Here is a 23,330-nt window from a genome sequence, read left to right on the forward strand (position 1 = left end):
AGGAGCTGAACCAAGGTGGATGTGATGGGCACAAGTTGTGAATGTGCTCAGCTTTGTTACTTCTGCCACAGACAAGGTAGTGAGGATGTAAATTTTTTTGATTAGCTTTTTGTCTCTTTTCATGGTCTTTTCCCCACTGCAATGTGAATTTCTTGAGGGTACAAGCTTTGCCTTTTAAGTGAATGAATGAGAAATCTATGTCTGTAGGAAGGAATATTTTACGGATAACATTTCTAAAAATCTTGGCGTCTACTGCACACAGAAATCCTGAAGTCTACCCTTGAGGTCCACTCTTCTGACCTGCAAATCAATGAGCCTCATCTGTGCTGAGAGGTTTAGAGTTCAAGGTACCACATAGAGCACATCAGTGATTAATGTTACACAAAGATTGATCCATCTGTATTGGCCATGCGCTGATGAATTTTCTATAATGGCGTTTCCACGTAGCTCCTGAAAATTTCAGTAAAGCTGCATCTTCTATCCTGCAGAAATTCTATATTTAACCAGGGCAGGGAACATGCTTTGCCATATGCTTTCTGTCCTCAAGGGCATAGTTACTGGGGACATGGAAATAAATGTGAGCTAGCCTGTATGACCTGAAAGGTTCTGGGATAACTCGAGGATAACACCTCTGAAAGGTCCCTCCATATCTTCCCAGTCCAAAGAGTTGTATGTTTGCCCAGTGCTTGGGAAAGTTCCTTAGAGCAGGTATTCAAGGCCTCTGCTCAAGTAGTGTCCTTGGTTTTCATCTATTGGTTGTAATTTATCACACAGAGAGCCTTAACTCATGCATTGTAAAGAAATAGAAGATACATACTGATGTTTCACTGAAATAAGGACAGTGTCTGACCTCAGAGAGGATAATCAGCCTTGGATCAAACCCTGTTCAGTGACCTTCCAGCCCTCTGATGATGGAAGCACAAAAACAGGTCAGCAACTCTGCTGAGAGGCTGTCAGGGATGATAGCATTCCCCATCTCCTTGTAACATGAGCTGGATTTGTATTCCAGCACCATAAATCCTGTCTTCTCTCCTGCAACACTTGATACTATCAATGACATGGGAAATTTTGAGTGCCTTCTTATACCTACAAGAGGATAAAGCCCTGGGAAAAATTTTCTCATTGGAATTTGAGGAAGCCCCTGGATATTTATTATCAATACATTTGAACTCTGTAGGAAAAGGGAAGCTAGAAGGAAAAACAAAGAGATGGAAGAAGAGTGGTTAAAAATACAGATTTTGTCAATGTTTGCTTTCTAGTCCACTTGAATCTTCTTTCTGGTTCTTCCTACAGTACTCCATGGCCACCCTGCCTCATTGTTTTCATTCCTATGCCAAGAAGATGAAGCCACCCCTCAGAAGGCCTCCCCTGACCTTCAGTGCGATGACCTGCGCCTCTCCAGCACCCAGCTCAGTGCTCCAGGCAATCCTTGTTCCTCAGGCTGTAGATGAGGTGGTTCAGCAAGGGGCTAAGGATGTTGTAGAAGACTTTTTCCTGGGTTGACATGTGGTAAGAGTGTGGCAGCATGTTGGTGTACATGGCAACCCCTAGATAAGAGCTGGAAAATGTCTTCATCCTCCCCTCCACAGAGTTCATGTCGTGTACCATGTTCAGGATGTGGGCTTAGGAAGTTATTACCACAGAAATGGTGATGAGCAGCATCAGTACACAGCAGATGAAATTCCCTGTCTCATACAGGACCATGTCTGCACACACCAGGGTCAGGATGGTGGGCAACTAGCAAAAGAAATGGTGAATGCCCTGGGAGCCACAGAAGGGAAATTTCATAGTGATAAGCATGAGAAGGAAGCTGCCAAGAGAGCTCTAAACCAGGGGCCTTCCATGATCATCCAACACACCTGGAATCTCAAGAACACTGGATACCACAGGGGAGTTGCCGATGGACCTGGAGTGGTCATAGGCCATGAGCCCCAACTATAAGAACTTGTACCCTATCAGGATGAGGTAGAGGAAGTGCTGTGTTCCATACCCCAGAAAAGAAATCTTCTCTGGTCCAGCATGCAGCCAACGAGCTTCTTGGGCATGATGGTAGAGATGTGCATCATGTCGATTAAGGAAATATTCCTAGAGCCAGGGAATCTGAGCACCTTTCAGCACTTAGAGTCTGTTTCTTTTACCTTAAAAATCATTTTACTTGAAGGAAATTATATCAGTCGAAATTTTCAGGAAAAAATATATGCAGTGTATGTAACTAAACCTGCAGGAATCCTCATGTCTTCAAGGGGCATAGATATATTAGCCCTGCAAATTGTATGCAAGAAACAAAAGTTATTGGATAACATAGCATGACTATTGAATAAAATAGCCTTTCAGGCTTCACTGAGTTATTGTTTATTACATAACATCACACACCACTGAAAGGCTGTGAGTTCATTCCATGATAACACTTGCAAATATCCTCTCCTGTGCTTAAGGGGTGCATGTTTGACTGAGCACCCATGGTTAGCAAATTCTGTGCCCCACATGGCTACAATTTGAAGGTAGGATTGAATCCTGGATCAGGTGTATTATTATCAATGTGACTATCAATTGTATTGAGTGACAGTTAACTCTGTTTCCATGTTGCTGCTGCTCTGCTACCACCAGTGAGGCTTCTACCAAGTGAAAGAGCAGGAGCCATGTTCCTTGCATCATTGCAGTCCTGCTGCTGGGACCTTCTGTGCTGCCTTGGATCAAATCTACCCCATGCTCCGTCTCCTGTCCCTTCCAATCTCTGCAAAGCAGTTTTCTCCCTTTTTAACTCTCAACCCTTCATAATATGAAGATGACTATGTTTTTCCTACATCCTTTTTTGTGCCAGGCTTTCCTTTCCAATTCTCATGTATATTCACCTGTGACTTTCCATAAAAATGCTCCAATTTCATGTATTTGCATGGAATGAACTTTGTGATGTGCCTTTAAAATAAAATTTCTCTCTTGGGGCTGGGGATATAGCTTAGTGGTTCCGCTGCCTGCCTCACAAGCACAAGGACCCAAGTTCGATCCCTGGTACCAATAAATAAATAAATAAACCAATATCAAATAAATAAAAAATAATAAAATTAAATGCAATTTCTCAATTTACAAAGGTTACTATAAGTAACAATAAAACAGCATTGAACAGTAACACAGTTAGCCCATTATACAAAGATACTTAAAGCGTTCACAAGAATCAGTTCCTAAATTTCTTTCATCCAGTCACTGTGGGTAGGTACCAATGGAAACCCTGATGTAGAGTTGTTCCATGGATCAATCTCAATTAACCCCTCGTAAAATGATTCCTGATTAAATACTCTTTGGCAATATAGTGAGTCATGGAACAGGATTTTTCTCAAACTCTAATCTGCCTTGAAAAAGTCAGTTATGTTGTAAAACCCCACAGCTTTTATGGTTTATAATATCTGTGGGTAAGAGCTACCGGTCTAGGTCATTTTTTTCCCTGGATTTGCTGACTTTCTAGGACAATTACCTACTCCAAGATCAAGTCAGTTGATTGATTGGCAACTGTGTTGCCCAATGGAAAGGGAAAACAAATGCAGGGTGGGCTTGAAGTTGGCATGTAGCCATAGCTGACAAGTGGAATCCATGAGCAAGAATATGATCTCTAATTGTTTTGGGAACTTGAAAGGTGTATCACTAGGTCATGATTTGGGCCTGCTCCATTTTGATAATGTTTATACCCACAGCTATATATGATTATCTTGGTGCTTATCAACACTTTAATGCCAACTAATTTTTGTTTTATTAAGTCAGTGTGTAAAAGCTCAAGGCATATACATTTCCTATTTTATCCTTTCTTGGGGTGTTCTTACCCTTACCATTATTGGGTGGCCTTCTTTGTATCTTCTGATCTTTTTGATTGAAGTCTACCTTGCTGGTTATGGATATAGATATTTCTGCATTCTTTAGTGCTCTAGTTGCTAGGAGTATTATTTTTATGCTAACACTTTGAGTCTCTGTATGTGTTTGAAGATAAGGTGTGTTTCTTCCACCTCACATAAGGATGAGTACTTTTTTTTGATAGTCTTCCAATCCATATCTTTTAATTGCAGAGCTGAGACAACATATATTGTTATCACTAATAGCTGTGCACTAATTCCTGTCATTTTGGGTTTTTCTGGTATTTGATATCTTTCTATTTTTTATTCACTTATCTTCTTTTCCAGTGACTTTTACTCATTTTCTCTTGCAGTGTATGACTATGGCAGCAGAGAGAATGAAAGATTACTCAACACTGAAGTTCACCTCATATTCCTAGAGGCCCAGAAGGACTGCTTTACCAAGACACAGGAGCACGAGACAGTCTCAGAAAAACAGTGTCAACCTCAGAAACTCCTGGCCTCTCATTTGCAACCCAAGGATATGAAAACAGAGGCAGTAGAAAAGCACTCATATAGGAGCTTTAGTCAGGGGAAATGATGGAACCAATTGGTCTGCTACATGCCACATGCTACATGACTACCTAAGTTAAGTAAGCTTATCAGGACACAAGAAGAAGAATAACTGAAAGAAAATTCTCTAAGAATATCTTATTGTTGATTCTGCTTAGCCATTGCCCTGTAGATTTGCTGTAACATTTATTCATTCTCTCCAGGAGCATGTGCTATTGCCCTGAGGATCCGTCCATCTTTACATTCATTCCAATCACTCCTCCAGCCAAGGTCTCCACATTTCCCCCTTTTCATCTTATACCACAGATCAAGCAGAGGACAGGGGGTGCAGGGCAGAGCAGTATTGGACTTGGTCTAGAAAAGTCATCAGGGCTTCTGCACAGAGGTTCCATTGGAACACATTTAGGAGTGCTCTTAGGACTTCAAGAAAGAGCAGAAAAAAAAGAGATAAGTTCAATAATAATAAGAATCCAAATGTGAAGGTTGAGGCCAGAGAAACAGTTTCCAGGGCTGAAACAGTAAATGATATGATTGGGATGAGGCTGCAAAACTCCATTTCTAAATTTCATAAATCAGGCTTGTGTTTGGTCCTAGAGATGAGTAATGTCTCTTTCCACATTTGTATGAAAGGCGGCGTGGTGGCACTGGAACTACACTGAAGATTCAGAATGATGAAAGGGAATAGAAATAATGCACATTGAGCACCATCCCATATCACAACACAGAGGATTCTGTGTCCATAGGACCTGTTGGTGTTCACCAGAGCAGATGACAGGTGCCTCAAGGCTACCATGTCTTTGAAAAATTTCTTTGTCCATGGGAGTCTGAGTCAATAATTCTGAAGTAATATGTTGAAAATAGCAATTCATGGTCTGAACAATTTGGATAGAGTGAGTCAAGGTGTCTGAGGCCATAGCCACAGTAGCAGTCAATGTCGAAGAAGCAATAATAGTTGCAATCAAAATACCTAGAATGTGCTTTTGCCTGATGTATTTGAGGGTGAAATTTCCCATCCACTCCTAGATGATATTGGTGGGCTGCCAAGTTTGAGCTTGTTTTCTAAGTACCATATTATGAAGAATGTTTAATTGCGAGGTATTAACATTATGCAAATTCTATTGGAGCTGGAAAGGAATACAGTAACACACTATGGATAGTTTTGGTGGTATGAATACATCGGAAACTAAGGAGTCTTTTTTGTCATTGTAATTTTGGACTTGAAAGTAATTTATGTGACCTTTTAAGAAGCACACGTTCAGAATAGGAGGGAATTCTCATGCTTTGCATTGTCTCTGTAGCTTCTGAGGTGAATTGTTTTTATTCACTGCTGTGAAAACTGTTGAATCACAATTTTTTAAACTTGCAAATAAAATGTTCTTTGTGCCTTTGTTCCACAGGATGAGACTTTCCTGTATATTCCACATTTGTTTGTTTTAATAATTGGGTTTTTGAGGAGCTCATTATCCTACTCTGTAGCTTGTCTCATGGGTTGGGAGGACGTACCAGTGAAGGACATTCCAGAATTGATAGAATGTTCATAGGGAATTGGAAGTAAAAGCAGGGCCATATTGTGTTTTGATATTTGAGGGCAATCCTATTACAGAAAAGCATGAGAGTAGAAATATTTCACCTTTTCTAGTTTCACCATATTGTAAGGAGGCATATATTTAATCAGAGCTGCCATCTATAGAAATGTGAATAGTTAAATTTATCAGAAGGTATGACTAGCTATGTTTATCTGTGAAATTTTAGTCTTTCTATCAGTGATCACCTCACATGTGAGGAATTGATATAACTCTTTCTGTAGTCAGGACATGTATGAACCATATTTTTGGCTTGATTACCTGTGATGAGAAAGGAGTGGACAAGGGCTTTAGTCCCTTGATAAAAACAAAAAATTGATGAGAAGCAGGGTCATCGTCCAGAGCATTGCCTCCCACTAGAGGGCAGGAAGGTGAGGGTGAGAGCATAAATGTGCAGCATAAAGGGCACACTGTGTTGCTTCACAAGTTTGCAAATGTTTAAACATATGAAAGACGGTCTCATCATCCCATTATGCACTTGTAGTCTCCACAACTTATGTAGAATTAGTGAAAATATTGAAGTGGTAGTTAGGGAACTGTTAAATTCTTAACAATCATGGTTGTCTTTGAAGTTGAATCCATATAAAATGTTAGCAGATAAAAGTTATGAAGTTTTATAGAGAAACTGATATGAAGAGAAACAAAGCGTATCATCATTGCAATCCTAATCATACCATTATATTAAATAACATGAAGAAACTTTTACCAAAATTTACTTTTAATAGAGTGAAACCTAAGATAAACACATTTGTCTATAGATGTTTTATTTGACATTGTTTGGACTATACAGTGTTTGAGTATGTATGTAACATATGTGTAACATACACATAACAGTCACATAAGCTTAACCCTGAAAACATGCTTATATCCTCCTAGCTGTCTGTCTAATGTTGGATTGACATATATATGTTATGACAGATAATTGGAAAACAAGTAAGGGGGAGCCAGATATCTAATCCTAAACATGTCCTCCCATAAATAATTTTACAACCATAAATAATAACAGCCTGGAAGTCACCAGCATGATGGGAAGATTTTTAGTCTTATATGTGTGGCGATATGTACATTTGTGGAACATGAATATGTTTAATATACTCTGAAATCAGTAATAATGAGGCCATAAGCCAGGTCAGATCAACCCAAGAAAGCAGTTTTGTTCTGCTTCTTCTTGTCATTGACCAGTCTAGGTGTCGGCTAGTTGTACAGAAAAGTTCATGTTTAGTATAAATCTCAGAAATGAGAGTTTATAGCCATTGTCTGAAAGCACCAGCCAAGCAAGGAAGGGGCTCATGTGAGTCAGAGTTTTAGCTTCCTTATCATCCTTGAGTAACAACCAGCTTTTAGAAGAAACAAAACCAATAAGAGGAAAAGCTCAAGTTAACTAACAGATATATTATTTATGTAAATTGTATCCTCTGCAAACTTTTTCTCAACATATTGAGCCTTCTAGGTTTGGTTGGAATGTCCATCTTCTTTTGCAGGAAGGAAAAACACTTAATAATATTCAGTAATCTCACACATATTCTCTATCCTTCTTAACATAATCTTTTATAAACCAAAGTTGAAAAGGACTTATGAATCTTAAAGTACTTTTCCTTTTCTTTTTTTTCTTTTATCTCAGATTCTTATATTTTAAATTGGAGTGATTGTTAAAAAAATTTCCAGGAAATCATAAATAATTTCTTATATTATTAAAATAGCAAAAGAGCTAATTAATGTTATAATTGTGGCATAAAAATATAGAAAGGATAAGAAATAGTTTGAGCATATCAATTAAATGTAAATGCCAACTAAAATTGGAATCCAAAAGTGAATTTATCCATTAGCTAAGATTTCTGACAAAGAGTTCTTGCAAATTTAAGAAATGGTATTTATGTCCAGCAGAACATCTGGGGCAAAATCCCAGAAACAATATTTCTCTATCTTTTCTTAATATTATTTTTTATTATAAGTTGATTTCCACTTTTGAGTGTCTTTTAATCCCCTTTAACCTAGAAATGTTCCTCTGTGTATTTAAGCCCCAAATAGGATTGCCCACTCACATAGGTAATTCCCTCAAAAGTTCAAACCTCCAAGATGTGGAGGTCATAACTCCATTTTCTATTTCTGCTCCTGAATGTCATTGCCGGTTCCTGCAGGTGTCTGTGTTTTCTCCCTATGCCTCAGCTTGTGGTCTTTAGAACACAACTCTTTTGTGCTCTACAGGTCCCATGTGAAGACAAAATCTCTAGGCGGAGAGTGGCACCCAAGGATGGGGGGCAGGAGAAATAAATTTAACAGCTCCTAGTGCATGAAGGTACAAAATTGGGAGAAATAAAATTATTTATTCAGATCTAAGTTGGACTTCAGAAGCAAAAACGTAAGGCTTTAATTTATATGCTTACAAGCGTGCTGCCCATACACACCGATGGGCATGCTGGAGCTGAGAAGGGGTTACTGTTGTTTAACTCATAAGAGTCCTCCCTTTATTGTATGAACTTCCTCTCATTTTCATGTTTATCTCTTGAATACTCAGGGAAAACCTAAATGATTGCATACAGACAATAGAGACTATTTATAAAATAAATTTTGGATGTCACTTTGATTGACTAACAAGTGGAAACAGGTCATTAAGCTTAAATGTATTTTACATTTCTTATTGACCTAAATGATCACATTGTTAAGCTATGTGAACCAGAAGAATTTGAATAAGTTCTAGTCCGAAAGCTTATATGAACAGTTTCACACGGAAATCTCAAAATGGTCTAAAATCGTTGTTGAGCTGAAACAAAGCAGCTGCACATGTTGAACCAGTTATTAGCACATAGGGAACAGATAGGTGGACAAGCACACACAGCACATAAACACACACAACACCATTGCTCCTTAATCAGTGTGCAATCTTAGATGTACTGCCATGGAGCCTTGAGCCTTTGTAAACATATTGATGAAGGCTTCTCCATGATGATACCTTCACTTAGTACAATTTTCTGGCTTGCCTTGTATTTTCTTTAGACTTTTTAGGAAAACAGGCCCAATTGGCACACAGAATTGTAATTTATTGTACCCCCCATTTGTCAGGTCTTTTAATTTTAGGGTTTGGAGGTAGAAGGTGAGTTTCAGAGGTACCTGAGGGAGCAGGAGAAAGCTTTCTAAATGATGCTTTCTCTGTTTGAATGGAGCAAATAGTGATCCTGCAGAGGTGCTATGGAGCATGATGAACAACTTTTACAGGAATCAAAGATTAGCTTAATTTTTGGCCCACGTGTTTCCCGTCCTCCGTCCTCCACCTCTAGACTTCACTCCTAAGGAATCCAAGAGCACTGAGGATGGATAGCAATTTAGAGTTCAGTAAGCCGAGGCTCAGAAACTATATGCTTAGATATTTTTGAGAGACATTGCATTTCATCCATTTTATAGGCAAAGCTGAAAAAAAAACCAAAAATCAAAAGCAAAAGAAAAAAACAAAAACAAACTCCCCCACTCATTTAGCAATTGGACAGTTGAAGGACCTCTGTGATGAAAACTTTAGCTATTGACTTAATTATAGACTGTCCAGGCTATTCCTTGTCCATCTGTGTCCCTCCCCAAGAATAAGATGAAGAGTTGAGTGTCTTTGTGCTTTGGGAATCAGCCCTCCATGCTGATTGCCTTGCTATTTCATACTCACTTTATCTTCCCGAGTTTTTCCTCATATGAAGCACCACTTGTTTCAGTGTGTGACTGGGGTAGCAGAGAGGATGAAAGAGTACTCAGAGTTGCAGTTCAGCTTAAACTCCAACAGGCCCGGAGGGACTGCTTTACTGAACTCTATCAACATGAGAAAGTCTCAGAAAAAATTGCCAAGCTGAGAAATTCCTGGTCTTATATTTGCAACACAGGAATGTGAGAAGATGTACAAGAAAAATATTTATGTAGGAGCTTTGGTAGCGGGTAAAGAAGTCATGGGGAGTTTTCCTATATGAGGCATGTTGACCTAATTTAATCTAGGACAAAAGAACAAGTATTGTACAGTTCTACTCATATCAAAAATCTAGGACAGTCAAACTGAAAGAGAAAGAAAATACTGTAGAATGGTGGTTGATAGAAACTTGACAAATGCAAGAAGGGAAAATTGTTACCTGGATAGAGATTTTCAGCTATGCAAGGTGAAGAGTTCTGGAGAGAGTTTCCAGTGTGACTGTACATAGTCATGTTGAGCTGTACACTTAAACATGATTAGCATAGGGGATTTTATTTTAGGGACATTTAACTTCAACTTGAAAAATTCTAAAATTAAAAAAAATCTGAACGTGCTATTCATCTAATGGGAGAAAATATTAACAAAATACATGCATGCCAAGGAACTGAAAATTGGAACACATGGAACCTCTTATAATCGAATGATGAAAGGCAAAGCATGCAATTGCAAATAGAAGAAGATCTAAGTACAGAGTTTCTAAGGAAGATTTAGAAATGTCTAAAAGTGCATGATGAGATACTTCACATGAAGGCTCAAGCAGAAAGTGTACGTATAATTGAAGCAGAGCGAGGTAACGCTCCACACCCCAAGGAACGCATAAGTTCATGGAGTTAGTAACACCAGGTAGGGAAGATATGCAGAAACTGCAGCCTTCCTCATCTCGTCACAGGAATGAACATTTGCAATCCCAACGGAAGTGTGGAAGTTCCTCACAGGACAAAATGTACAATTATCTTCTGACCTAAGAATTCTACTTCAAATGAACAATTACATGCCCAAGGAAAATATCAACACATGGCCACCAAAAATGTGTAAAGTAGTGTTTATAGAAACATTACTGATAGTAGACAAAATCTGGAAAAGTATCAAACATGCATCACTACATGGCAGATGAACAAATTATGCTAAGAGAAGGTAGGATCAAAACATACAACGAGTGTTTAAAATTGTTAAGATTCATAATAATAAAAGATACATTGCCATTAATCACACTCAGAATCCTCCTCCTCACTTCTAAAACCCTAACACCATTATTTTCCTACTTTCTGAAGCAGTTCTAGAAGTCTACAGCCCACAGGGTCTGTACGAGCTCTGCCCAAATATGGTGACTCCTGCCGCCAACTGTAATGAAGCACCATGCAAGCTCATAAGAACATGAGAATGTGCAATATGCATGTCCGCTAGTCTACTTCCTCATCCTATCCTCATGCCCATGGAAACATTCCGAGCCTGGTCTTTACTGTCCACATTCTCACCAGCATGCTGATCTTCTGAACTCTGTCTCAAATCACCATCAAACACTGCTTACCGCATTCTAGGGCTTCCATAGCCTGCATCTTCAAATCTTTCTAACTCCTCCACCAAACCAATTATACAACTTACGGTCAGTCATAGTCACAGAAGTGGCTCCACTTACAGTCACTATTTCTTGCAATGTCCTATCTCTGGGACTAAATATATGGCAACCAAAATTTAAAAGAATAGATGTTTAATTAGGCTCTTGGGTCCATTCTTTGCTCTGCTTGTTCCATAGAAGAAACAGCATAGCAAAAGACTGTGGAAAAAACAAAAAATACACCAGGAAAGTAACATCAGACAGGAGGATCCAGGAACCATGTGTGGACTGTAAGGGACACCTCCACGACCCAGCCAGATACACAGAAGTGAGATTAACCCATCACAGAGGAGACCCTCACCCAAGTCAAGTTGATACTTAAGCTTAATGAGAGACAGGTTCTCAATTTTGAAAGATTTTCTAAATAAATGAGCATTGATGCCACTTTCTGTCACCATTATAATTTATCTATTTGGTCTTAGTATGGAATTTACAGTTGATGATGTCAGATTAATTGGATGATTCTTCTTTATCATAAACACAGTGAGACCTGGCAGGTACCAGATGGCTGTACATGAGCTGCAGTGACACAACACACAAAGCAGAAGGTCTAAGGGGAAGGGAACAACTGAACAACTGAATGGACTCACCAAAGAACATTCATGAGTCAACCAAGCAAATGGAAATGCACCCTGGGTGAGCCAGAAGAAGGATGTACAACGTTGACAAGAGTAGCAGGGGTGTTTTTCTTTCAGCAGAGATTGATGCTTTCTGCCATGAGTTTCTCAGAAGCAGTAATGCCTGGGCCATGCCTTAGGAACTTCAAAACTGTGTGCTCCATAAACTCATTTAGAAGATAAGGGATTTTCATACATTAAGAAAAAATGTATATTGTTAACCTAATCTTCCTGAAGAAGCTATTCATTACAAAGGCCTAGGTGTGCATTATCTTCCATGTACACACGTAAAAGCTGCACTGAGGACAAAGAAGCTCTGTGACAATGGAGGAGAGGATCCTCGATCCCTGAGCTGAGGATGGCTGTGCAGGAGTCATCTGATTCCAAGGAGAAACCTCCTGTCCAGGGCAGTCGATGAGTTTGGATGAACAACACAAAAATACTCCTTGAATTGATATAGGATTAGAAGGGGAAGGAGTTTCGTCACACACATATATAATTGTGATATTCTGAATTTATTCCATGGTAACAAAACAGAAGTTATGATTTTAAATAATAATTAAATTTTGAAAACTGAAACCCTAAGAATTAATTTATCATAATATGATTTTAATTTTTCTAGCCACTGGTATGAGTTATGCATTACTGTGTAAAACTATGTACTGGTTCTTTGGAAAACTTCACCCCACAGAGTGAAATCACTTTTTGAGGCATTGCATGCTGATTGCAAAGCCTTAGGGATTTGGTAAATTACTTTTATACTAAGATACAATCTATAAAATTCATTGACTCTCCAGTGTCATGTAAATCATATCTGAGTGCTTCCGCTTTATTAAATTTCACATATTATCTACTAATTATCCCTCTGTTTCAAATTTAATTAGTCTCAGTGTTGTGGCCAAGAATGCTGGCCAATTAACAGGAGGAAACATGGGATCCCCAGGTCCCCAGAGCTCATCAGAAGTGTCGCCTTAGTGAAGGTCATGTGTCCTTAGTGAAGATGCAGCAGGGTCCCAGGTATTTCAGAAACAAGCCTGCACACATGGTCCGGTCCACACTGGGAGTCTCACTGAGGTGATTTTGCATTTTCTCACTGAAGAAAGAAGCAGGAGCAAGGATCCCATTAAGTCTCTTAACACTGAACACAGCAACATTCATGTGAGGTCAGACTCATTACTCCACTGCTCAGGTAATTTTGTCCATGTTTATATCTCTGTTTCTGTTAACATAGTAAGGTATAGGTAACATACACATATCTATGAAATACTTCAAAATATTAAGTAACTGTAATTATTTCAGTCACATATAAGTTATGTGTACTATCAAATAGAAAGATTGTTCGAGATTGCACAGTTTATCTTGAGCAATTAGTTTTAAAATGGACCGTGAGTAGCTGTGTTTATTTTAAGGCTCAGGTCAAAACATAGGGATTACAGTGATCGGAAATTACCATGGAAGAGAGCACCAGACCATGCTAACTTAGTAACAACTTGAGGTAGATTTAAAGGGGTAATGAAAAAATGAGCAAATCTATAAGCAGAAGGAATTTTGAGAACATTCCATGGAAATCAAACCATAGTGTTTAAACCTGGTCTTTAATAAGCAGGAGAAAAAAGGTTGAGAGTTCTAGTGTGGTCATGATTATGCTCAATTTGATGATAACTGGAATTCGTACAGTAGTAAAATGATAATGCTGCTCCTTTAGTTAAATTGTGATAATTCACACATTGAATAAGTTACAGGGAATGCAGGGTCACACTCACTCCGTCGGACATATTTTAAAGTTGTGCCCAAGTAATTTCAACACATTCCTGAGAAAACGAGAAGGGGGTGCGCTGGGTTTGCTCTTCTGCACAGGATTGGGATGCGCTGCGCAGAATGAAAATGGAGGGTGAATTCAGCTCAGTGAAACCTGAGAATTTGCACTAAGAGGAAGTAGTGGAATGAGAAGAAGTGGAGAATGAGACTAAGAATACTGATCACACCTATCTGTCAGTTTTACAAAGGAAAATCACCACAGTGTGGTTTGAATCTGTGATCTACACCGTGCCAGCAGTAGTAGTTTAATTGATTGCTTTGGTTTTAATAGTGACATTCTGTGTTCAAACAATTGTTCTTTTATTATAAATATGGCTGAGAGAAGAAACTATGTCAGTCAATGAATTGCCAAACAAAACAATTCCTAGAAAACTTTTTTTGTAAAACACGCAAAAGCCCTATGAATGTCCCACTGTAAGCAAAATATTGTCATGCACATAAAAAGCAGGAAAATAGGAAATGTTTTGGTAAGGCCAAATTATCTACAAAGTACTACAAATGCCAATGAATGTATTTTCAATCTCATAATAACTCAATTCTCTTTTTCCACTGAAAATAAAATAGTATGTTGATGATATCTCTTGGTATAACTAAGTGGAATACTGAAAAAAATTAGTAAGTAGATTTTTTATTGTTTGAATGCTTCCATAAGAGCACAGGTAAATGAAGTAAGGCACAGTAATTTTAGTATAAAGAGATTTTGGAAAGCTCTGACATCAAGCAAATGTGAGGTCTACAGAGAAATCTGTCACCTCATTAAATATTAGAATCCATGTTTAAGAGAAGATTGCGTCTTGGAGGAGTATTTCAAACTGGTTTCTTCTCGATAAAATATGCAGATGAGGAGGAATCAGAATTAAACAGGAAATACACTGCCAAGAGGAAAGCAGAATTTTTACCTGGGAATGAAATCACTCCTTGCATGGATGATGTCCTAAGAGAGAACGAAAGGGCTCACACCGGTCTTGAGGAGAATCTGAAGTGAGAGAAAGTGTGGTGTGACTGACTCGGTGTCCTCTAGGGCAAAGTCACTGTGAAAGGAAGCTCAGGTTCACGCATTAGATCTGTTAGGGGAAACTGAGGAGAGCATCAGCCACAGAAGGATCACATCAGAGTCATTCTCCACCTGAGGACCTGGAGAATGAGGAGCAGATGAGGGATTTCCTAACCCAAGGGCTGACTGGGAAGTTCTCACAGAGTAGGCGTGAGATACATATGCAAATTGGAAGCAAATGGCAAAATTTTTGAGGTGTCGAGGGAAAATTTATAAAGTCATTTTGAAAAAATTGAAAAATGAGATTTCTGTAATTTGACTTCAATTTAATATGGTATTGTTTGATTCTCTCATCATAGGAATGCAGGAACTAAAAGAATGTAAATATATGGAGGAAAAAACCCAAAACATAAATACGTACATTCCTTAGGTTTCCAGATACTTTTCTTTATCCATTTATTCCATACTGACTTCCAGCTTAGAAGCCATGCTAGTTTTAGCAGTTGCTCTGCCTTCCACATATAGTATCCTCTGCTCACTGTAATCTCTGATCTGCAGAGACCACGGCAGGTGGGCAGACATGGACAACCTCACCATCTTCACAGAATTCCTCCTCATGGATGTCACAGCCTCCCGGGAGCTCCAGGTCCTGCAAGGTGTGCTGTTCTTAGTGATTTATCTGGGAGCACTGACAGGGAATCTTGTGACTGTCACCGTCATCGTGACAGACACACGTCTGCACTCTCCCATGTACTTCTTTATAAGCAACGTGGCCCTCCTAGACCTCGGCAGCATCTCAGTTATTGTTCCCAAGGCTGTAGTGAATTCCATGACTGGGAGGAAGACCATATCCCTGACAGAGTGTACGGCACAGTTTTTCTTATACACACTTTTTGCAGAAGGGGAATTTGCCCTCCTGGTGGTCATGTCCTATGACCGCTACGTGGCCATTTGCCACCCTCTACACTATGGGCTCATAATCACCCCGAGTCTGTGCTCCCAGGCCATAGCTGGCTCCTGGGCCTCTGGTCTGGTCTACTCTGCTGTCCACACAGGGGCTCTGTTCAGGCTTCCCTTCACCAAGACCAACGTGATCCAGCAATATTTCTGTGATATTCCTCAAATTCTGAGGATTTCATCCTCAGATGTCCAGTTTTCTGAATTTATATTGCTAGTTGTGTGTTTTTATTTTTTCTTAGCATGTGTAATCTTTATTTTTATATCATACATCAAAATTTTTTCAACTTTACTTCAAATGCATTCTATGGAAGCCCGTAACAAAGCCATATCCACCTGTACCCCACAGCTGGCCATTCTCCTTTTATTTCTCATCTCTGGATCAGTGGCTGCCTTAAGTCCAATAGCAAATAAACCATCTGTTAAGAATCTGTTGACTGCCATGTTCTACACCATAGTGCCCCCTTTTGTGAACCCCATCATCTACTGTCTACGCAACAGGGAGATCAATGCTTCTCTGCAAAGAATGTTCAACAGTCTTACTGAGATTTGAGTGAAACTTCACTTGAGAAAAACAAAGATCTCATTTATCACTGGAAAGTAGTTTTATTCACTGAAGATATACATATACTTAAATGGGGGTGTACATTGTGGACTGTTTTTGTTGACTGTATGTGTCTCTGTATATGTTTGTTATGGTGAATGAAAGACCTTTGGCTCAATATTCTTGCTGGGTGTTTTGTGTATTTTATGTCCCTTTCCTGAACATAATAAATCTGAGGTGTATATTCACAAATGCCTTGAAAATATTTGGGATGTGTTAAGATATGATCTAAAATAAGCATCACTGGGAACAGGGTGCTTTATATTCTCCACCTTAACAGACACCTGTGCTGTTGAGAGAAGCTCAGGTGCTGGACCTGCCCAACCTGGAGAAGCGCACTGAGTGGTCCTGTGAGAGACCCTGCTGTCTGCACTGTGCTCTTTGCTCTTGCTCTTCCACTCAGGCTTTGATGAGTGACAAGGGGATCAGACAGGGGACAGCTCAGGCCTGAGGACACAATGGGGTGATCAACACTGAGATCCTCGGATGCCCCTTTGCTACATCTGCGAAAAGACTTTTGATTCACTCAGTGAAAAATTAGGACACAAAACAAATGAAATTTGCAAATTTTTTTACTTTCGAAGGTTTGGTTTCTCCTTGGGCTCTGGATGAATAGATTGAACTCTATGCTTTATTTAGTGAAATTTATACATATACGGAAAGCCTCATCAGATTTTAGCATGAAGATGGATGAAAAGGTAAGTTTTCCTGGAAATTACCTGGGAAGTAACACATAATGCTTGCATGTGTGGTACATTTTTCTCATCAAACAGTGCCTAGAAATTGATTGATTGAAAATGGAACCAGTTTTATTTTTCTGACACCCAAGAGTGGATCCTGCAACCTACTGATTAGAACAAGTAAAGTATTGGAAAATTTTTGTTTCATAACTGAATCGTAAAATTACCTAGACCTTCATTCAGATGCCCTTTCTCAGAAACACTCAGCATGGAAGCACTTGTGCTTGTTTAGCCCCAGTGGAACATCAGAACCACAGGCACATCAGGCTCCCTACCTCTCCGTACTCATTGCTCCTGGAAGAAGCAGGTGGTGCTTGGCCCATGGACCTCCTGTCATCAGAGCTCACGTCCTGGTGAAGGTCTGGACGGGGCTCACCCTCCTCTGATGGCTGAGATACCTCAGCTTTCAATGTTTCATCACTGAGGAGGCTGCATCTGTTCTCCAGCTTTACCTAGGCATCGGTGACAAGTAAGTGTTTATATAAGCTTCAAGTCTGATTTTTGTATTTTTCAGTGAATATATATTCCATTGAAGATAACTAACATATCCATATTTCTTTTTAATATATAACATTATCTGGGGCATCATAGCTGCTCTAAAGGAAAAAAAATGGCTCAGTGAGCTATATTTCAATGACCCTTATGTGAAGTAGAGTATTAACAATATTAAATATTTGAATATAAATTTATTTTGACCGATTTTGTCTTTATTTAGATTTATGCAGAATTTTCTGTCCAGATTTATTTTCCCCCAGATATTTGAATGGACAAGTACATTGACTTCTAATTTCCATCGTTAATTTATAAATTACTCTAGTTCTTTTTTGTTTTGACTCTCTACTGTGAGGACCAAGTTTTCAGGTCACGTTGGACTCCATGCCCCTTACTCAGAATACAGTAAATGCAAAAGTTCCTTTCTGAAAAATTCCATTCTATGTGGCAGTTTCTCTGTGCTTTGACAATTGCAGTTTCTCTTTTAGGGCTTCTCCACCCTGCTTCTGTTCCTCTTTTTAAGACAAGCTTCTTTTTTATGTAATTCAATGAATATAGGAATTAGTTATAGCTGATATAGGAATTAATTTAGTTATAGCTGATATAGAAATTCATCATAGTTGATAGAGAAGCTTATTTTTGTGTGATCCAATCAATATAGGAATTAATTATAGTGGACATAGATAGTTACATATCTTAGCAAAAATCAGATTCTCTAACGAAAAGAGGAATTAATTCTCTACTAAAAGAGGAATTAATTCTCTAATGAAGGCCTTAGGTAACTTTCCAATACGTACCCTCCCAGCACCCCATGATAATTTTGCAAATGTAAGCATTAGCTCATGTTCCAATGTGCCCTCCCAGTGCCCCTTGATTACCTAATGTTAAGGGAAAACTAAAAATGGCCACAGAAAATCCTATATATAACTTGGTTCAAAATTGGATCTGAGCTCTCAGTCTGAAGGCATTGTGACAGTGACACCTGAGGGTCCAGGCTCGAGCTTGCAATAAACTCCTCTTGCAATTGCATCGGACCAGACTTCTTGGTGGTCTTTGGGGACTTCACAACTTGGGCACAACACTACCTACAACATATATTTTTTGTCAATGGATTTAGAAAATTTGACACTACTATTTTCATCTATTTTCAATTAAAATACAGTTATAAGTTAGACTTTTTTGTTGTTGTTCCGGGGATAGATCTTGAGCCCTTGCACCTGTGAGGCAGGCGTAGAAACCACTGAGCTAAATCCTGGGCCCTTATAAGTTAGACATTTTCAATTAAAGTACTCAAGCTCTTTACATTTGGAAAATTTTCTTTGTAGTTCTTTGTTTTGAATAATTTTATGTACTTATTTACAAATAATAATCATTGGCAATTAAAGAATGCATCATCAATCCTTAAGTTTTCAAAAGTGGAATGTAGGAATGAGAATAATTATCAAATCTTTCATCCATGTTCTTACCATTTTTATATGTGAATGTTCAACATCTATATTTATTCAGCTATTGGAAATACATCATGCATCACTATGACTGCATATTCACCATTCTGCACAGTAGATACCTAAAGCCTAATCTTTCTGTGCAGTTGAAATTTTGTGCACTTTGATCAATGTTATCCCTTTTGGGGACTGGGGATTTAGCTCAGTGATCAGTGGCCTGCCTTGCAAGCACAAGGATCCAAGTTCAATCCCCCAGTACAAATTAAAAAAAAAATTATCCCTTTTGCTCACTGAACCCCTCTGCCAGGATCTGATAATAATCATTTTTCTCTCTAGATGTATGAATTCACCTTTGTGGGATTCCACATAGAAGTGACTATGCCTGGCGTGTTTCTCATACCAAAATGTCCTCAGGGTTCAGCCATGCTGGTGTGAACACCAGGACTGTTTTTAAGATTGTATATTTCCATTCCATTAGTGTAGATGCTGGATTTTCTCCATTTATCTGATGAGGGACACCGAGGCTGTTTCCACGCCAAGAGAGCTACAGGGAATAAGAGATGAGGCTGTTTCTCCAGTGGAAGGATATCAGTGTCTTGCATGCACACCAGGGATGGGACTGCTCTATTGTATGTACTTTGGCTTCTATCTAGATGTCCCCACAGAGCCTCATGCTTCACAGTTGGTGCCTCTTAGAGGTGTCTGGAATTGGGGTGTGTGGATATGGATCATAGGTGTGTGACAAGTGGATTGCTCTTTGTGGAGAGTTTCGATCATGAAATATTGTTGAATTTTTCAGATGATTTTCTGCAGCTATTGAGATGATCTAAAAGCTGTCCTTCAATCTGTCAGTCTGTTGCATCACATATATTGTTATGCACGCATTCAAACAAATCTGCTTCCTAAGAATAAATCCCAACTGATCATGACAAAACTTTCTTTTAAAGTGCTGTTGAATTTGGTTTTGTGGACATTTTGTTTGGATGTTTGAGTGTGTGTTCATGAGGTAGTTTTGCTGGCAATTTCTTCTCGTGTACTTTCCTTTCTTAACTCTGGTATCAGAACAGTGCAGGATGCATAATATGAGTTGGATAGAATTCCCTCCAGATGCTGACCAGGAAACACAATTTAAACCCAGAAAAGACCTGCAGCACCAGTGATAAACAACAGACTAGCAACACTAACCCTGGTAAAAAATAATGCTTATTGTAAACTTTGAAGCAAAGTAGGTTTTACTCTGAAAGTGACTCTCTAAATATGATGGGCTAGCTTTGAAGAAGAAATCACTACAGTGCTGCTGAGTAATGAGACCACCCCTCCATATGGAATTGGGCAGCTATGGGTCAGCTGAGTTATTAGACAACTATGGGTTAACCAGGTAACTATGCTATTTCTACAGTGAACCTGAGTAGCCATGAAAACTGTAATCTGTCACCAAAGGAGCATAAAGGACTCAGAAAATCCTGCCAGAGCTCTGCTCTCCCTCTTCCACTGCTCTGCTTTGTGTAAATCCTGCTCATTACTCTAAGTTCCATTTGACCCAGCCATCCTTCTGCTGGGTATCTTTCCAAAAGAATTAAAAGAATCATATCATAGTGATACATGCACACCATGTTTATAATGGCACAGTTTGTAGCAGCTACAACTTGGAAACAGCCCAATTGCCCATTGGTTGGAAACTGGACTAAGACGATGCTGTTTTTCTATAAAATGGAATACTGCTCAGCCATAAAGAATGAGAAATTGCATTCATTCGTAGGAAAATGGATACATATTGAGGATAAACTCCTAAGTGAAATAAGTGTCACACATGTGTAGCTTCTCTTATGTGAATAAACTGTAATAGTATGTAAGATCCTAATGAGATAATGGACAATGTGAAATAGGACAAAAGGGGCTAAAGGTGTAGGGAAAGTGGGAAGGGTTGGGGAAAGGCAACAAGAGAAAAGAAAAAAATATGAGAAAATGAAAAAATGGAAATAAAGTGTTTGTAAATGGGGAGGGGAGGAGGGGGTGAAGGGAAGGCAGGGACAAGGGGAAAAAATTAGAACCAAGACCTGTCATGTAAAGGTACAAGATCCCAATAATGAATGTAACTGTACTGTATACCTAAAATATACCAATAAACTCAATTAAAAAAATCCTGCTTGTTATATTCCCAGAGAAGCTCCAATGACATTAAACTGTGTACAAGGAAAGAGAGATAGTGCAAAGCAGCTATGCAAAGCAACTCGGGCAAAGCACAAAGCAGTGCAAGCTTCTCCCCCGGGCTCTCAAGGCTGACTGGAGTCACTTGCTGGTCCTCCAGCATTTAAAGCCACATTTGTTCCTCTCTTCCTGTTAAGCGTGGTCTGGCTGGAGTCCTCATAGTTTCCTGGTTTACTTGATTCATTGATCAGGAATCTCTGGGTCTGGCTCAGTCACTCGTGGACAATTGCCTGTCTCACAAGCAGAGTAGGGCAGCTCAGCTAGCCAGATGACAAGCTCCTGCTGGGTGTGTGCCAACAGAGTATTTCCTGTCCTGTGGGAGTCTCCCTCTATGACCAGACACAGTGACACCCGGGCTGGTTTCCTGAGGAGGGCTCACATAGAGAGGACCATATGGTATTTAGCAGATCTCTGAATCATGGTGAGGTTGAGGCGCCTTGCTTGGAAAAGAAGATCTTAGAAGGAGTCAGCAAAAGGCTACTGATCAGTTTCCGTGTTCCCTGACTAGTTTCTGGAGTGCAGTGATATCAGAATATTCTAAACCACCAGAAAGGAAGTTTTGCTGCTGCTATGGGCAATTGGAGTGTTTATATGGTTGAAGCTGGGAGAGGGAGGGGGGCAGGGAGAGAGAGAGAGAGAGGGAAAGACTAATTGTCTACACAGACACAAGATAAGCATTTCTGACCTTTCATCCTTGCAGGTTAATGGATCTCTCTACAGAGAAAAAGGATACTTCCAACAGGAGCAAAAACTTCAAATAACTTCAAAACATACTTTGACTCTTGAAAGCTGTATGGGCTTCCAAGGAGGTCACAGTCATCCATGCAGGAGGTGAGAATGAACAGTCCCACTCTAATCACAGGGGAGGCTGAGTAGTACACACACAGCCCAAGCCTCGGGATGACATTCCCAGGAAGACACCTTCCTTCCAATCTGTCTGTGATGAACAGTCATCCCTCCTCTTTAATGTACTTGGCTCAGTAACCTTGTTTTTTGCTGTAGCCCTTCCTGAGACCATCCAGGCCAACTAGAAAAGCAGCAAAAATTGTTTGTTAGCCCTGCCCTTTGTCCTGTGGGTGAGATGCTTTACTGGCATCAGCTGCTTACACTAGAATCTTCATCACTTCCATGCACAAAACTAGGAAGACAAAAAAAAAAAAACACTCATGGGGATGGCTAATAACTGTCACCCCTGCCTGTGTGTCACCTGCATTGACAGCAGATGAACAAATTATGTTAACAGAAGGTAGGATCAAAACATACAATGAGTGTTTAAAATTTTAAAGATTAAATGTAATAAAAAATATATTGCCATTAATCACACTCAGGATCCTCCTCCTCACTTCTAACACCCAACACCATAACTCTCACTCTCTGAAGAAGCTGTGGAAGTCCCCTTTCCAGAGGGGTCTGTATGAGGCCTGACAGAGTATGGCAACTACTGACACTAAGGGTCATGCAGCAAACATGCAAGCTCATAAGAACACGAGAGTGTGCAATACACGTGTCTGCTAGTCTACTTCCTCGTCCTATCCTCATGCCCATGGAAACCTCCCGAGCCTGGTCTTTACTGTCCACATTCTCACCAGCATGCTGATCCTCTGAACTCTGACTCAAATCACCATCAAACACTGCTTACAGCACTCCAGGACTTACTTAGCCTGCATCTTCAAATCTTTCTAACTCCTCCATCAAACCAGTTATAAAACTTATGGTCACTCATATGGTATGGCTATCATAGAAATGACTTCTCCCACAGTCACTATGTCTTGCGTGGTCCCACCTCTGGGACTAAATACATGATATCCACAATTTAAAAGAGTAGAGGCTTAATTTTGTTTTTGGTGTTAGAGGATTCATTCTTTGCTCAGCTGGTTACAGAGAAGGAACAACATAGCTAAAGACAAGAACAAAGCCAGAAAACATAGCAGGGAAATAGCATTAGAGAGGAAGGTATCACGGACCATACAGCGACTATAAGTGCGACCTCCACGACCCAGAAAGATACACAGAAGTGAGATTAACCAATCACACTGGAGGCCCTCATCCAAGTCAAGTTGATACTTAAGCTTAATGCCAGTCAGGCTCTCGCTTTTGAAAGACTGTCCAAATATGTGAGCACTGATGCCACTTTCTGTCACCATT

General features: G+C 39.5%; 1 pseudogene; it reads right to left on the minus strand.

The window, feature by feature from the left end:
- Positions 1–1,410: 1,410 nt before the first annotated feature.
- Positions 1,411–23,329, minus strand: LOC104858078 (annotated as a pseudogene).
- Position 23,330: the final 1 nt, after the last annotated feature.

The sequence above is a fragment of the Fukomys damarensis genome, unplaced genomic scaffold (genome assembly GCF_012274545.1).
Source record: "Fukomys damarensis isolate Sample0158 unplaced genomic scaffold, DMR_v1.0_HiC HiC_scaffold_3, whole genome shotgun sequence".
Lineage (NCBI taxonomy): Eukaryota > Metazoa > Chordata > Mammalia > Rodentia > Bathyergidae > Fukomys > Fukomys damarensis.